Genomic DNA, 17,467 nt, shown 5'->3' on the forward strand with positions numbered 1-17,467 from the left:
TATTATGCAAAGAATGTTCTCCAAATGAGTTGCACATCTTCTCTCTAACCCTAGGCACAAGAGTTCCTCTCCAAATTTCATCATATTTTCTCATTTGTTCAGGAGTTCCTATAGGCTTGCTAATGGCCAATGAGTCAGGTGGAGTGGTGGCATATTTGCAATAGGTGTTGGTTGACTCCTTATTTTCTTCAGATGGAAATCAAATCAGCCAGTTTTAGCAAAAGAAGTTATCTGTATTTTTACCCTTTTCCTAGCAGGCAATGATTTTGATAAGCTAACTTCTCATTCTTCCAAGAAATTCTCTTGGACTTGTTCCAGTTCATAGTCATCTCTTCCTTCTCTAAACTCTGAAGGCACACAGGAATGGTACTCAGCTTATAAACTGGCTTCTTTTACACACACACACACACACACACACATACACACACACACAGGGTAAATCTACAGTTTAGAGCCCTGCATTTTGTACAGATGTAACATTTGTGTGGTACTTAGTTTCTCAAGATGGTCCACGAAGCTTGCTCAATGTAGGTGCATCCAAAAGTTTTATATGTGTAATATGATGAAAACCTTTGTCTTTTTAGAGCAACATTTAGCAGCAGACACAAGCCTTCAAGTTCTATCTTGACCTAATTCTATCTGTCCTTGGAGATGGAGTATGGTCTCCTCCCTGACCAGCTCCAAATTACTTATTGTGGCCTACAAACCCAAATCAGGCTCCTTACTAGTTTTTCAACATTCTTGCTCATTCCAGTCTTTCCTCTTTGATTATTCTTCAGCCACACTGGCCTTTTTTTCTTTTCACAACTATGCCAAGGACACTCCTGTCTCAACCCTTTTTACTTGCTCTTCTATCTGCCTGGAATGTCATTCCAGGTGTCAGCTTAATCATCATCTCCTAAGGAAGACCTTGCCTGAGCACTCAATCAATCTACACATCATTCTTTAACCTTTCTATAGTTTTATTTATTTATTCTCTTGCTTATGTTGTATCTACCATCACTTTAATGCAAGCTCTATGAATGAATTGAATCTTGTCTGTTTTATACACTCTATGTCCCAAGCACCTAGCATAGTACCTGACACACAATAGGCAGTTGTGTCAGTCTGAGTCCTCTAAGGACAGAAGCCAAGAAAGGATTAGGCATACAAGAAGCTTATGAGTGGAAATACCTAAGAAGGATAAAGGGGAGGGAGCAAGAGTAGGCTGGTGACACAGGTCTGACACCTGTGAATGGAGAAAGGGAAGGAAGGAAGATTGGGTAGGAAAAGTCTCAGACCACAGGGCAGTTCTGAGAAAGTCCTCTCCAGGGGGACAGCGGGGACCCATATAAAGATTGCCTCTTAGAGAAGTCCCAGGTTGGGCAGGAGTGGCCTGGTTCCAAAACCCCCATCATGCTCAGACAGTGTCTAAAAGTGACCTTGGGGAAGCTGGACCCACAGTGGATCCAAAGGAAGAGCATCTGGGGCTGTTGTCTGTGAGGCTTCCCATGAAGATTCACTTGAAGAGAGATCTGGATGGTAAACTTTTCTGGCCTCCCCAACCAGTTCATAGATACTTGTTGAAAAAAGGAATGAGTTGAGGGGCACCTGGGTGGCTCAGTCGTTGAGCGTCTGCCTTCGGCTCAGGTCATGATCCCAGGGTCCTGGGATGGAGCCCTGCATCGGGCTCCCCGCTCCGCGGGAAGCCTGCTTCTTCCTCTCCCGCTCCCCCTGCTTGTGTTCCCTCTCTCGCTGTCTCTCTCTCTGTCAAATAGGTAAAATCTTAAAAAAAAAAAAAAAAAGGAATGAGTTGATAAATGCATGGATAAGTTTCTGAACTCCATGCTAGAGACACCTTCATGGTCTAACTGGACAAATTGTTGGGACTCTTCAGTTGGTCTCATGCAGGGCTGATCTTCCTGGCCATCACTTCAATGGATAGCCACACATTAGGAGTATGTTTAGGTCAGGGGTCACTTCCGTGCTTGATATCTCACAATTAGCACCTTAACTGATCCATAAATTAGCTTTATTATTGTTATTATTATTGTTTTCTCTAACCAGATGATAATCCAGGAAATGTTAATCTGTCCCTGTTTTCCCCCACAGTTCTTAGCATAAGTGCTACCCGCACTGTTATTCTAAAGTAAAGATCCCAACCTCCAAAGCCTACTGGAGCCAGTCATGTTATAGAGACAAGTGAAGTAGGTCTGGTAGGGAGTGGTAGGAATTATGGTGAATTGGAGTGGGCTTGCCCCACCTAGATGGGGCGACTGCTATAAAGTCGTAGCCCATTATTGTCAGGTGGGAATGCAGACTTTGTGCTACCAAATCAAGTGATGCCAGAAATCTGGATTTTTATGTGAAATCTCCTGATTTTTAAATTTTGGGAACTAATTAAATATTTCTTAAACACTCTGCAGGCCAACACTAGCCTGGCCAAGCAAAACATGCCTGTGGGATGATTTGGCGACCAGTTTGTAGTCTCCATTCTAGACCTTGGTTGACAGACAACATTCTAGATCTTTAAAACTCATAGTTTTGTTAAAAGTTTTGTGGCAGTTATTCTTGGAAGTCTTCTCAGAACCAGCCAATGACTAGCCATTTATGTCATTCCCCAGTATCCTGGATCCAGAAAGCATAGAAGAGAATAGGCCATATATCTATGAGTCACAAAGGTCATGGGACTCATGAGACTGGGGTAAAGTTCTCCATGAAATTCAAAGTGACAGACATCTCTTTGCCAGTATGTGAGCCAATCTGCCAGTGAGAACAAGGCTAAAGATAAACAGATGGATCTTACTCCCTGCCTGAGGGAACACAAAGTGGGCTCAGAGGGGATGGAGTAAATTCTAAGGTAAGGCTCACTTTCAACAAATGTTATAACCTAGAGCTAGAAAACCCACTTTTTTCTTTGGTGGTAAGTTACAGGATTAGAAATCCCAAGGGGTAAAGGTAAGAACAATAATGATAAACTCATTAGTTATTCAAAAGTATAGGAAATTTAAAACAGTAATACTAAGTTTTTTTTTTTTTTAATTTTATTATGTTATGTTAGTCAGCATACAGTACATCATTAGTTTTTGATGTGGTGATCCACGATCCATTGTTTTCATATAACACCCAGTGCTCCATGCAGTACATGCCCTCGTTAATACCCATCACCGGGCTAACCAATCCCCCCTCCCCCTCCCCTCTAGAACCCTGTTTGTTTCTCAGAGTCCATAGTCTCTCATGGTTCATCTCTCCCTCCGATTCTACCCCCCCATTTTTCCCTTCCTTCTCCTAATGTCCTCCATGCTATTCCTTATGTTCCACAAATAAGTGAAACCATATGATAATTGACTTTCTCTGCTTGACTTATTTCACTTAGCATAATCTCCTCCAGTCACATCCATGTTGATGCAAAAGTTGGGTATTCATCCTTTCTGATGGCTGAGTAATATTCCATTGTATATATGGACCACATCTCCTTTATCCATTCATCTTTTGAAGGGCATCTCAGCTCTTTCCACAGTTTGGCTATTACGGACATTGCTGCTATGAACATTGGGGTGCATATGGCCCTTCTTTTCACTACATCTGTGTCTTTGCGGTAGATACCCACTAGTGCAATTGCTGGGTCATAGGGTAGCTCTATTTTTAAATTTTTGAGGAACTTCCACACTGTTTTCCAAAGTGGCTGTACCAACTTGCATTCCCACCAACAGTGTAAGAGGGTTCCCCTTTCTCCACGACCTCTCCAACATTTGTTGTTTCTTTCCCTGTCCATTTTTGCCATTCTAACTGGTGTAAGGTGGTATCTCAAGGTGGTTTTGATTTAAATTTCCCTGATGGCTAATGATGATGAACATTTTTTCATGTGTCTGTTAGCCATTTGTATGTCTTCTTCAGAGAAGTGTCTTTTCATATCTGCTGCCCACTTTTTGACTTGATTATTTGGTTTTTGGGTGTTGAGTTTGAGAGGTTCTTTATAGACCTTGGATACCAGCCCTTTATCTGTAGTGTCATTTCCAAATATCTTCTCCCATTCTGTGGGTTGCCTCTTTGTTTTGTTGACTGTTTCCTTTGCTGTGCAGAAGCTTTTTATCTTGATGAAGTCCCAAATGTTCATTTTTGCTTTTGTTTCACTAGTTTTTGGAGATGTATCTTGAAAGAAGTTGCTGTGGCCGATGTCAAAGAGGTTACTGCCTATGTTCTCCTCTAGGATTTTGATGGATTCCTGTCTCACATTGAGGTCTTTCATCCACTTTGAGTTTATCTTTGTGAATGGTGTTAGAGAATGGTCCAGTTTCATTCTTCTGCATGTGGCTGTCCAATTTTCCCAGCACCATTTATTGAAGAGACTGTCTTTTTTCCATTGTATGTTTTTTCCTGCTTTGTCAAAGATTATTTGACCATAGAGTTGAGGGTCCATATCTGGGTTCTCTATTCTGTTCCATTGCTCTATATGTCTGTTTTTGTGCCAGTACCATGCTGTCTTGGTGATCACAGCTTTGTAATATAGCTTGAAATCAGGCAACGTGATGCCCTCAGCTTTGTTTTTCTTTTTCAACATTTCCTTGGCGATTCGGGGTCTTTTCTGATTCCATACAAATTTTAGGATTGTTTGTTCCAGCACTTGGAAAAATGTCATTGGAATTTTGATCGGGATGGTGTTGAAGGTATAGATTGCTCTGGGTAGCATAGACATTTTAACAATGTTTATTCTTCCGATCCATGAGCATGGAACATTTTTCCATCTTTTTGTGTCTTCTTCAATTTCTTTCATGAGTGTTCTATAGCTCCTAGAGTATAGATCCTTTACCTCTTTGGTTAGGTTTATTCCAAGATATCTTATGGTTTTGGGTGCTGTTGTAAATGGAATCATTTCTCTAATTTCTCTTTCTACAGTTGCGTTTAGTGTATAAGAAAGCAACTGATTTCTGTGCATTGATTTTGTATCCTGCCACATTACTGAATTGCTGTATGAGTTCTAGTAATTTGGGGGTGGAGTCTTTTGGGTTTTCCACATAAAGTATCATGTCGTCTGCGAAAAGAGAGAGTTTGACTTCTTCTTTGCCAATTTGAATACCTTTTATTTCTTTTTGTTGTCTGATTGCTATTGCTAGGACTTCTAGTACTATGTTGAACAATAGTGGTGAGAGTGGGCATCCTTGACATGTTCCTGATCTTAAGGTAAAGGCTCTCAGCTTTTCCCCATTGAGGATGATATTCACTGTGGGTTTTTCATAGATGGATTTTATGAACTTGAGGAATGCTCCCTCTATCCCTATACTCTGAAGAGTTTTAATCAGGAAAGGATGTTGTATTCTGTCAAATGCTTTTTCTGCATCAATTGAGAGGACCATATGGTTCTTCTCCCTCCTCTTATTAATGTGTTCTATCACATTGATTGATTTGCAAATGTTGAACCACCCTTGCATCCTAGGGATAAATCCCACTTGGTCGTGGTGGATGATCCTTTTAATGTATTGTTGGATCCTATTAGCTGGGATTTTGTTGAGGATTTTGGAATCCATATTCATCAGGGATATCGGTCTGAAATTCTCCTTTTTGATGAGGTCTTTGCCTGGTTTGGGGATTAAGGTAATGCTGGCCTCATAGAATGAGTTTGGAAGTTTTCCTTCTGTTTCTATTTTTTGAAACAGCTTCAGGAGAAAAGGTATTATTTCTTCTTTGACTATCTGGTAGAATTCCCCAGGGAATCCATCAGGCCCCGGACTCTTGTTTTTTGGGAGGTTTTTGATCACTGCTTCAATCTCGTTACTGGTTATTGGCCTATTCAGGTTGTCAATTTCTTCCTGTTTCAGTCTTGGCAGCTTATCGGTTTCCAGGAAGGCCTCCATTTCATCCAGATTGCTCAGTTTATTGGCATATGTTGATAATAATTTCTAAAAACTGTTTCTATTTCCTTGGTGTTAGTCATGATCTCTCCCCTTTCATTCATTATTTTATTAATTTGGTTCCTTTCTTTTTTCTTTTGGATAAGTCTGGCCAGTGGTTTATCGATTTTATTAATTCTTTCAAAGAACCAACTTCTGGTTTCGTTGATCTGATCTACTGTGTTTCTGGTTTCTAATTCATTGATCTCTGCTCTAATCTTAATTATTTCTCTTCTAATGAGTGACTTAGGTATCGTTTGTTGCTTTTTCTCTAGTTCTTTAAGGTGTAGAGTTACTGGTGAATTTGGGATTTTTCTATTTTTTTGAATGAGGCTTGGATGGCTATGTATTTCCCCCTTAGGACCGCCTTTGCAGTATCCCATAGGTTTTGGACCGATGTGTTTTCGTTCTCATTGATTTCCATGAATTGTTTAAGTTCTTCTTTGATTTCCTGGTTGACCCAAACATTCTTGAGCAGAGTGGTCTTTAGCTTCCAAGTGTTTGAATTTTTGCCAAATTTTTTTCTTGTGATTGAGTTCCAGTTTTAAAGCATTGTGGTCAGAGAATATGCAGGGAATAATCTCAATCTTTGGGTATCATTGAGACCTGATTTGTGACCCAGTATGTGGTCTCTTCTGGAGAAAGTTCCATGTGCGCTTGAGAAGAATGAATAGTCTGTTGTTTTAGGGTGGAATGTTCTGTAAATATCTATGAGGTCTATCTGGTCCAGTGTATCATTCAAAGCTCTTGTTTCCTTGTTGATTTTCTGCTTAGATGATCTGTCCATTGCTGAGAGTGGAGTATTGAGGTCTCCCACAATTAACGTATTGTTATCAATATGACTCTTTATTTTGGTTAACAGTTGGCTTATGTAGATGGCTGCTCCCATGTTGGGGGCATAGATATTTACAATGGTTAGATCTTCTTGTTGGATAGACCCTTTAAGAATGATATAGTGTCCTTCTGTGTCTCTAATTACAGACTTTAGTTTAAAATCTAATTTGTCTGATATAAGAATTGTTACCCCAGCTTTCTTTTGAGGTCTGCTGGCATGGAAGATGGATCTCCATCCCTTCACTTTCAGTCTGGATGTATCTTTAGGTTCAAAATGAGTCTCTTGTAGGCAGTATATGGATGGTTCCTGTCTTTTTATCCCATCTGCAACCCTGTGCCATTTTATGGGAGCATTTAGGCCATTCACATTGAGAGTGATTATTGAAAGATATGAATTAGGGGCACCTGGGTGGCTCAGTTGTTAAGCGTCTGCCTTCAGCTCAGGTCATGTCCCCAGAGTCCTGGGATCGAGCCCCACATCAGGCTCCCTGCTCAGCGGGAGGCCTGCTTCTCCCTCTCCCACTCCCCCTGCTTGTGTTCCCTCTCTCACTGTGTCTCTCTCTGTCAAATAAATAAAATCTTTAAAAAAAAAAGAAAGATATGAATTAATTGTCATCATGTTGCCTGTGAAGATGTTGTTTTTATAGATTGTCCCTGTAAATTTCTGTTGTAGATCACTCTTGGGGTCTTTCTCCTTTTATAGAACCCCCTCCCCCTTAATATTTCTTGCAGGGCTGGCTTAGTGGTCACATATTCTTTCAGTTTCTGCCGGTCATGGAAGCTCTGCATCTCTCCATCCATTCTAAATGACAGCCTTGCCGGATAAAGTATTCTTAGCTGCATGTTCTTCTCATTTAGTACCCTGAATATGTCTTGCCAGGCCTTTCTGGCTTGCCAGGTCTCTGTGGATAGGTCTGACGTTATTCTGATGTTCCTCCCTCTGTACGTAAGGAATCTCTTCCCCCTAACTGCCCTTACGATGGTTTCCTTGGTTCTAAGATTTGCAAGTTTTACTATTACATGTGGGGTTGTTGGCCTGTTTTCCTTGATCTTGGGAGGGGTCCTCTCTGCCTCTAGGACATGAATGTTTGTTTCATTCCCCAGATTAGGGAAGTTCTCAGCTACGATTTGCTCAAATACATCTTCTAGTCCTCTCTCTCTCTCCACTCCCTCTAGGATTCCAATTATTCTGACACTGGAACGTTTCATGGTGTCATTTATTTCTCTGATTCTATTTTCATGGATTCTGAGTTGCTTTTCCCTGGCCTCCTCTTTTCCCTTTTTATCTATTATATTGTCTTCCAGGTTGCTTATTCGTTCTTCTGCCTCAGTTACCCTAGCTGTTAGATTATCTACATTGGATTGGATCTCATTGATAGCATTTTTAAGTTCTGCCAATTCAGCTTTCATTTCTGCCCTTAGAGACTCTATGTTGCCATTAATTGATTTCTCCATTCTAGCCATTGTCTTCACAATTGCTAGCCTGAATTCCATCTCCGACATCTTGGTTATATCTGCACCCATTTGTAAATCTGCAGCATAAGTCATAATCTCTGAGTCTTTTCTATTTTAGGGGTTCCTCCTCCTAGTCATTCTGTTGATGGGTGTTTGAGGGAATGTATAGAGTCCAAATTATTGACCAGAACCCAAGCAAGATGCACCTGTTTTCTAGGGAACTTAGGGTTGCTGGCCTCTTGTTTTCCCAGCCTGTCTTCTGCGGGAAGGACCTGCCGCGCTGTTACTCAGGCAACCCTGTTTGGGCGGAGTTACCCTGCGCCCCTGTGGTGGGGGATGGGCTCAATGGGAATCAGTCTTTGGGGCTTTTGTTCCCTGGCAGCTTTCCACATCTCTTCCATGAGTCAGAGCAAAAGAGACCGTTTCCAACCCTCTGCCTCAGAGCAGAGAGACCGCAGTCTGTTCTTCAGTGAGCTCTCCAGGCCACACTGTCTCCGTTTCTGTCCGTGCTGCTATAAAGTGCAGCAGCCTGGATTGTGCGCCCCTCCTCAGTGCCCCCAGTCCTGCCTCCAGGTCGGGGCATGTCTCTGCCCTTTGTGCTTCTAAAACCGCCAGCCGCTCCCAGTTCACAGGAGCAACTCCCCGCTCTGTGTTTCTGCCCCCGGGGGCTGCCCTAAAGTCCTTTCCCCGCTGCTACCGGTCTGCGAGTCTGTGCCCTGTCCACAGCGTGTGAGGCTGTCACTCACCGGCGGTGTAGGATCCCCACGGCCAGGCACCCTCCCGCTGCCATTTATCCTCTGATATCTGCCCGCAGAATCACGGCTCCCAGCTTTGTACCTCGAAACCAACCACCTGCGATATTCTGTTTGTAGAGATCCAGATCTTCTTACATCTCAGGCTGATTTTGTGGGTGCTCAGAGTGGTCTGGTAGATATCCAGCTCAATTCCGGGGACCAGTTGAAATAGGGTTCCCTACTCCTCTGCCATCTTTCCTCTCCTTGGTAATAAAGACTTTAAATGACACACTGGACCAGATGGACTTCACAGACATATTCAGAACATTCCATCCATGGCCAAGTGGGATTTATTCCTGGGCTGCAAGCTTGGTTCAACATCTAGCATAGTTTCTGCAGATCAGGAATCTGAGAGCAGCTTAGCTGTTGGTTTTGGGCCTTTGAGCTGTGCTGTAGTCATCTGAAGGCTTGACTGGGGGCTGGAGGATGCACTTCTAAACTCACTCACATGGCTGTTGGCAGAGGGCTTCAATTCCTCACCACATGGGCCACTCCTCACAATGTGACAGCTGACCTCCCTCAGAGTGAATGATCTTGTGTTTTTGGCTAATATTTAAAAGTGACTTTTTCATATATTTATGTCACAAAAGTCCTGTGCGCTCCAGTGAGGGACCTGAGCCCGGACCACCAGTAATACTAAGTTTTTTGGTTTTTTTTTTTTTTAACCCCAGTGCCCATGTATTTTGAAGTTAGTTGCATTTCCTTCCCTTTTTTTTTTTTTTGGTGATGCATTTTTAAAAATTTTTTATTGTTATGTTAATCACCATACATTACATCATTAGTTTTTGATGTAGTGTTCCATGATTCATTGTTTGTGTATAACACCCAGTGCTCCATTCAGTACGTGCCCTCTTTAATACCCATCACCAGGCTAACCCATCCTCCCACACCCCTCCCCTCTAGAACCCTCAGTTTGTTTTTCAGAGTCCATCGTCTCTCATGGTTCATCTCCCCCTCCGATTTCCCCCCCTTCATTCTTCCCCTCCTGCTATCTTCTTCTTTTTTTTTTTTTTCTTAACATATATTGCATTATTTGTTTCAGAGGTCAGATCTGTGATTCAACAGTCTTGCACAATTCACAGCACTCACCATAGCACATACCCTCCTCCAGCAACCCTCAGTTTCTTTCCTGAGATTAAGAATTCCTCATATCAGTGAGATCATATGATACATGTCTTTCTCTGTTTGACTTATTTTGTTCAGCATAACATCCTCCAGTTCCATCCACGTCATTGCAAATGGCAAGATCTCATTCCTTTTGATGGCTGCATAATATTCCATTGTATATATATACCACATCTTCTTTATCCATTCATCTGTCAATGGACATCTTGGCTCATTCCACAGTTTGGCTATTGTGGACTTTGCTGCTATAAACATCGGGGTGCACGTACCCCTTCGGATCCTTACATTTGTATCTTTGGGGTAAATACCCAGTAGTGCAATTGCTGGATCGTATGGTAGCTCTATTTTCAACTTTCTGAGGAACCACCATACTGTTTTCCAGAGTGGCTGCACCAGCTTGCATTCCCACCAACAGTGTAGGAGGGTTCCCCTTTCTCTGCATCCCCACCAACATCTGTCATTTCCTGACTTGTTAATTTTAGCCATTCTGACTGGTGTGAGGTGGTATCTCATTGAGGTTTTGATTTGGATTTCCCTGATGCTGAGTGATATTGAGCACTTTTTCATGTGTCTGTTGGCCATTTGGATGTCTTCTTTGGAAAAATGTCTGTTCATGTCTTCTGCCCATTTCTTGATTGGATTCTTTGTCTTTGGGTGTTGAGTTTGATAAGTTCTTTATAGATTTTGGATACTAGCCCTTTATGTGATATGTCGTTTGCAAATATCTTCTCCAGTAATACTAAGTTTTTAAAGTCTCCCCAAATGACAAAAGTTTAATCCATTTCTTTCCTGCATACACACAGTATATGCCCAATTATATCTTTGGTCCATTTTGAACATGTTGATGAGAATGCTGATATTTGACATAATGAATCATTTCCAATTCTCAGCTGGGACATATATCCTAATTCAGACTCTAGGTTTGTGGCATTGATAGTGACCCTCTGCTTGGGTTTTCAGAAGCATGAAGAAACAATGCATTTTAGCAGACCCATTGCAATCTAAATGTTTGCCAGTTTAACATGCAGTAGGAATACCAGTTCTGGGGTTAATATATTAACAAAATTGTTGTTGGGACCTGATTGGCTTTTAGGTCCTTGTTCATTCTTTAAAACTGTGACTGTAATCCAACAAAGCTGACAATCTGCTTCTGAAGTTCCAACTCTGTTTTCATCAATAGTTCCATAATCCATCCAATTTTGTATTTATTTTTTATTTGTTTAATTGCATGATGATTGCCTTCTTCAAAAGTTATCTGTCCAGTTTTAAAATAAGTAATTGCACTTCTGAAGGTATAGTCATGCTCCTTTTTTTTTTTCTTGAATTTCAAGTTCAATGTATGTCTATGTTTTGCCACAACTGTAAGAAAGCATCACCGTGTGAATAGCAAGCACTCTGACAAGTTGGGCTTCTTGGTCTTGCAATTCCCAAAAGTCCCTGATCTGAGGAAGCAACGCCATAAATCTCATCATCAAGTTTCCCCATCTGACAGCATAAAAATAAATGGCATCTGCCCATGCTGCTTTCGCTGCTTCCAAATATCTCATAAACAGGCAATGTCTGTAGGGACTGGCTTGGAGAAGAGTCACAATTGGAATCACTTGCTGCATCACATCACATCACACATGGACTTGCCCACAAGAGGTCATGGTCCCAGCCTTCGAAAGATGAGGCAATGGTGGTCTGGCACAGCAGTCTGTGCTACTGACTGCAGTCAAGTGTCAGGCTGCTCTTCCCCCGTTCACCACAGGTGCCCCATTGGCAAGTAAACTCATCTTTTCCATGTGTAGACCAAACTTCTCAGATTCATAATGGGCATATAGTTAGGACTCAACAGCTCATGTATGTCAGATAATTACACACATCTGTGTACATGCTAGTGTAAGAAAATATACTCATGCCGTTGTAAAACATTTAGAGTTCCCAGAGCCTAGTCCAGGAGTCTGTCCTGCAACTGCAACTTCTAGACTCTATCCTTTTATTCATTCAACCCATATTTAGTGAGAAAATATCGTGCTTAAATGCCTAAATTCAGGGGTGCCTGAGTGGCTCAGTCGTTAAGCAACTGCCTTCGGATCAGGTCATGATCCCAGGGTCCTGGGATTGAGCCCCATATCAGGCTTCCTGCTTCATGGGAAGCCTGCTTCTCCCTCTCCCACTCCCCCTGCTTGTTCCCTCTCTCACTGTCTCTCTCTGTCAAATAAATAAATAAAACCTTTTAAAAAATGCCTAAATTCACCTTTTACTTGTTGAGCTTTTAATTGTCAACCCCAATCTCTTTGAGGTGACAGTACAATAGGACAGAGGGGTTTATTTTCAAATAGTCTTGGCAGAAATTGGTGTAGCAATTAGCCTCTCTAGAAGAATCCCCTGCTATTTCATCAGTTTACTAACTTCTGTGCACTGCAATGGAGATGGCTGCCAAGTGCAGCATTCTTTTTGGAAAAAAAATAAATTCTAGTTTAAAATCCTCTACATAATCATATTCTGCTTCACTTGGCAAAACTCTTAGCTCCTTTGATTGAGACATCAATTGCTCTTTTTTAAAACTCTCACATAGTAAATCTTGCATGTTTCTAAATCCTTCTTGAAGTATTATATTTACTGTATATATTCTACCATAGGTAGTATTTTTATAATGCTTTACCAAAATGCTTTGTGACCTGCCTGCATTTAGCTGTCTGCAATCCGCCTTTTAGTCCACATCTGCTTACGGCTAAGCAGTTTGCCTTTGCTGTAATTTTGTGTTAAACATGACAAGTTATTATCGTGTTTGCTATTTGCTGCCATTTGCAATTGTCATCTTTTAAGACATGCTGTCTCCCTAGGCCATTTTTGAGCATTTGCATGACATAAAAAGAAATGACTGCAAAAAAATTTGCTTAAATGCTATGCCTGGTTGTGGTTTTAAGTGAAACATCTGGGCTCATTCAAATCACCCTTTCTTCTGATGTGAATTTCTTCGCATGACTAACAAAGGCAGGAGGTTTGGTCAGCTGTCTTTTCCCAAGAGTTACTGGAAAAAGGGAATTCTTCCTCCAGGGACTGGGTTTCCGGCCTCCTTGAGGCCCTTGGGCAGAAATACAGGCACCTCGTATTATTCTCCTCAACCTGTCCCGGTCTATGGGTAGCTTCAATAAGAAAAGTCTCTGGAAGGTCCTTTGAAAGGAAGTCCAGAGGAGGGTCACCCAGGAGCAGAGGCACAGCGGAGAGAAGTGGAAAAGCCTGGGGACTGAAGACTTGGCTGTCACCTATAAAACTGTGTGAAGGAACTGGGCTTGTTCTGGCTGATTTCAAAGTGTGGAACAGAGTCTAGGTATGAAGAGTATGATTTTCACTTCCACAAAGTCATTAACTGCTCCTACTTTAGGTCTCAGCTGAAAAACACTTCCTCAGAGAGGCTTTCTCTGCTACCCAAACTATAGTAATCACCTTCCCTTGATAATCATGTCACCCTGCTTATTTCCTCAAAATAGTTATGAAATAGCGAGGTTTTCTTTTCTTTCTTTCTCTTCCTTCCTTCCTTTCCCTTCCTTCCTTCCTACCTTCCTTCCTGCCTGCCTTCCTGCCTTCCTCTCTCTTTCTCTCCCTCTCTACTGCTCCCTGTTTCTGTCTCTTTTATTGTTCTCCCCAGCAGAAAGTGGCCCCATGATACCAGGTACCCTTTCCATTTTGTTCCTCCAAATGTCTCCAGAATAGGGCTGGCTACATAATATTTGGGGCCCAGAGCAAAAAAAATATGTAGAGTGCTTTGTTCAAAAAGCAGGAAATAAGTGCTGTTAAATGTACTAAGGTATCAAACTTTTTCTTTCTTGGGTGGTCTCTCTTTCAACTTAGCATTTTGCTTTTTATTTGCTATTTAATGACATTCTAAGTTAAGAAAAATTGAAATTGTAAATTATTAGCATGGGTTTTACCATTCATCTTTATATTGTGCAATGCCAGTTTTAAATGCAACTATAAGAGCATTTAACTCATATGTGGTATAGCAAAAATGACACAATTCATATTTCTTGGCTTATACATGCATATGTATTTCATTCTTACCAGAACAGTAGAAATGTTACACCAAACCAACTCAACAGTCTTTATTTCATTTCTTGATACATTCTACTAACACTCTGTACCTTCAGCTTACTGATAAGTAAGGAAGGAATGAAAAGGGAAGGGACGAAGCATTGCCTGTATTTCCTTTTCCTTCTATGTCATCATTTCAGCATTAAGTGATTGGCTAATGCAGAGAAGTAACATGCATAAGAAAGCACGTGACCATCAACAGATGAATGATTAGGAAAATGTGGTACATATATACAATGGAATATTACTCAGCCATAAAAAGAATGAGATCTTGCCATTTGCAACAACATGGATAGACATAGAGGGTACAAAGCTAAGCAAAATAAGTCAGAGAAAGACAAATACCATATGATTTCACTCATATGTGGAATTTAAGAAACAAAACAAACAAACAAAGAAAAAAGAGACAAAAAGCCAGAGTCTTAAATACAGAGAACAAACTGGTGGTTGCCAGAGGGGAGGTGAGTAGGGGTAAAGGGTGAAATAGATAAAGAGGATTAAGAGCTGAGTAATAAGCACTGAGAAATATTGAATCATTATATTGCACACCTGAAACTAATATAAAACCCAAAGAGTTCCTTGGTCCTTGTTCTGGTTAGAACAAAGAGCATGGCCTCTAGGATGTCAACACCTCCCTCTTTCCCACCTTACTCAGTAGCAGCAGTAACATGCTTTCCTTGTACTTGCTTTGAGTCTCCCTGGATGCTCTTGCATTGTGGGGGCCATGGAAATTCTGTGCTCAGGGGGCAACCCAAACACTATATGTGAATGGGAAGACAAAGAGCTATGGGTATCTCCTTTACTCATGTGAATGTTCCATTATCCAAATGGACTTCACTTACAAAACATAAGTTCAGTGGAAATATTCAGAATTATCACAGCAGTGCAAAAAAACAAATGTGGGGCCATTTGATGGCATGGGTCTGTGCCCATGAAGCCAGCCCTGGTCAACATCTCACTATACTGGAGCACACTGAGCACAGAGGATGAGCACATCCATTCCTGCTGAACAGGCAAATAAATGATCAATTCAGAGCTGTCTATCAATAACATGGGCTGCAGGAATAAGTGACCTCATGCCTAGAAAGAGAAAAAAAGAGGTAGAGAAGGTGTTCCAGCTGTTAATAAGCCTACTTAAACCTCTTCCCCTAGAATTTAGTGTAATATCCCTACCTCCTTATAGTAAATCTCCCCTGATTTATCTAGTTCAGAAAGTATCAGGTTTTTGCAGATGCCTGACAAAGAAATTCATTTTGTGCCTTGGCCCACTCATGACTCACTCTCCAGGCATACCAGTCCTCTGTATATGCCATGATTTTTCACATTTTCATGCTTTTGCCCATTAGAGCCATTCTAAGAATGTGATTGGCTAAGAATGGCTCTATCCTCTCTTTTCTAACAGCCCAATTCGTCTTCCTTCTGGAAAACCAGCTTTCCTGTTGCACCCTCTTTAGTTCTCATTTGACATAGTTGCTCAAATGTCATTGTATTGAAAAAGATTTTTGACATTTCTGTCTCTGAGATCTCCTCCTGGACAGGGTGAAGATTTGTTCTCTTTTGCATTTCTGTTGCCTGGAACCTAATATAGTACCTGGTCCTTAGCAGATGCTCACTGTCTATTGTCTGAGAGTTAGTTGATGATTTACCAAATTACATCTGCAGTTACGCCTGGGGAATGTTGTGTTAGGACTATTTTCAGACTACCTCAGTTACAAGTTGGTTACCACTCCCCAGTCCTTATTCTTTTCTGTTCAAAGACGATTCTTCATTGAAAGCTCTTTTAGCTGATTGTGGGAATTATGCAAGACAGTGGTGGTAGAAGGGAGTGTGGACAATAAAAAAAAAAAAAGGCATATTGAAGTAGTCTTGGAATTAAGCCATTCAAGAAATTGTCTGAGCTCAGCTCTGCCTAGAGTACTTTTAGAACAAGCTAATTATGAAGTTATAGACCACAGAACACTATGACACCCACATTCATTCTTGAAAAATATGACTCAGTTGTAAGTCCTGCACATACACAGGAGTAGGAATCTCGGAGGGTGGGTAGAAATATCTATCTCCTGCAGATGCCATTCACAAAACTCCCCAGACAGTCTCCTAAGCAGACTACATTGTTCTTGTCTGGTCTGATCCCCCTGGGAAACAGTCCAGGGTGTTAAATATTTTCACTGAACATACCAGTCTAACTCTTTAGGCATGGTGTTTTGCTGGGGTCTCTCCCAGTGGGATGTTGTTTATCATTTATTTCTCATCCCAAGTGAGAATTGCTATAGAAATAAATCCTGCTTTCATTCAGTACACAGATTTGTTAAAATTATAACTGAAATATAACAGATATTATCGTGATTTTGCAAAAAAAAAAAAAAAAGGCCTTACTCTGACAAGATGGGAATCTTAATGAATGAGTGACACATTGGTTAAGGCTTTTTTCTCGTTGTTGTCAGGAGCTGGCTAGGAGGAATGGGATATTAGATCATGTGGGGACTAGGAAGACTCCAGTGGAAAAGGCAAAAGATAAAAATTCTACATGAGACAGAAGCCAGCTCTGGAATTTCTGTCTTCATTGCTTGCTTCATCATTGCACACATGAAGTGATTCCCTACTGAGTGTCAAGACAGGCAGGTGAGACTGGCTTACATAACTGGTGAGTGAAAGTGCCCCTATCATGCTAGCAGATCTAAGAGCTATGAAGTCCAGATGAGGAAGTGGGAGAAGAATATCAGATATCCTCCCCCCATAGGCAAATGTAGTGGAGGAATCAGTCCCATTCTGTTTAGTTCTGTGGTCTAATTGTGAGTATTAAAATTATTACCACGATTGTGAGCCAGCTGAATCACTGGGTCATCTTTCATCAGTTCTGGTCATTTAGCTCTCCATTATACTATTCTGTCTCTGACTGAATGAGTCCTTGTCAAATAATGGTTAAACCTTCCACTGTTTCCCCAAATACTGAGCACCAGCTGGGTATAGATCATTTGCCAACACCAGCAGTCATGTGAAACTCACTAATTGGGCACATATCTCCTGAGAATACAAACATGCCTATGCCAAAGGGGTGGCCGTGCCTCCTAACACCTTTAGAACATGCAATAATTTCACTGCTTAAAAAAAAAAAGAACTAGAAAAAAAAGCATTGGATTGTACACTTAAAAAAAATAAGTAAGAGAAAAAATAGAAAAGACTTGGCTGAAGACAAGATTGCTTTTCGGAAGGGAAACTCTTTTCCCAGGGTGCACTATGCAGACAAAACTTACTGCATCCCTTCTGAAAATGTGTCTGGAGCAGTCTTCCAAGATGATTAATAGAGCAAGTATT

The 17,467-nt window shown here is 41.2% G+C and overlaps 1 long non-coding RNA gene across 2 annotated transcripts in view; it reads left to right on the forward strand.

The window, feature by feature from the left end:
- Nucleotides 1-2,700: 2,700 nt before the first annotated feature.
- The window catches only part of LOC135363963 (uncharacterized), a 74,217-nt gene continuing 59,450 nt past the window's right edge, over nucleotides 2,701-17,467 (forward strand). Inside the window, exon 1 of one of the 2 annotated variants that reach the window (XR_010410408.1) lies at nucleotides 2,701-2,839. This is a non-coding gene — a long non-coding RNA (uncharacterized LOC135363963). The remainder of the gene's footprint in view (nucleotides 2,840-17,467) is intronic. The other variant, XR_010410407.1, reaches the window with a different exon arrangement.

The sequence above is a fragment of the Mirounga angustirostris genome, unplaced genomic scaffold (genome assembly GCF_029215605.1).
Source record: "Mirounga angustirostris isolate CCGP_5_RB_7025 unplaced genomic scaffold, mMirAng1.0.hap1 SCAF_4, whole genome shotgun sequence".
Taxonomy (NCBI): Eukaryota; Metazoa; Chordata; class Mammalia; order Carnivora; family Phocidae; genus Mirounga; species Mirounga angustirostris.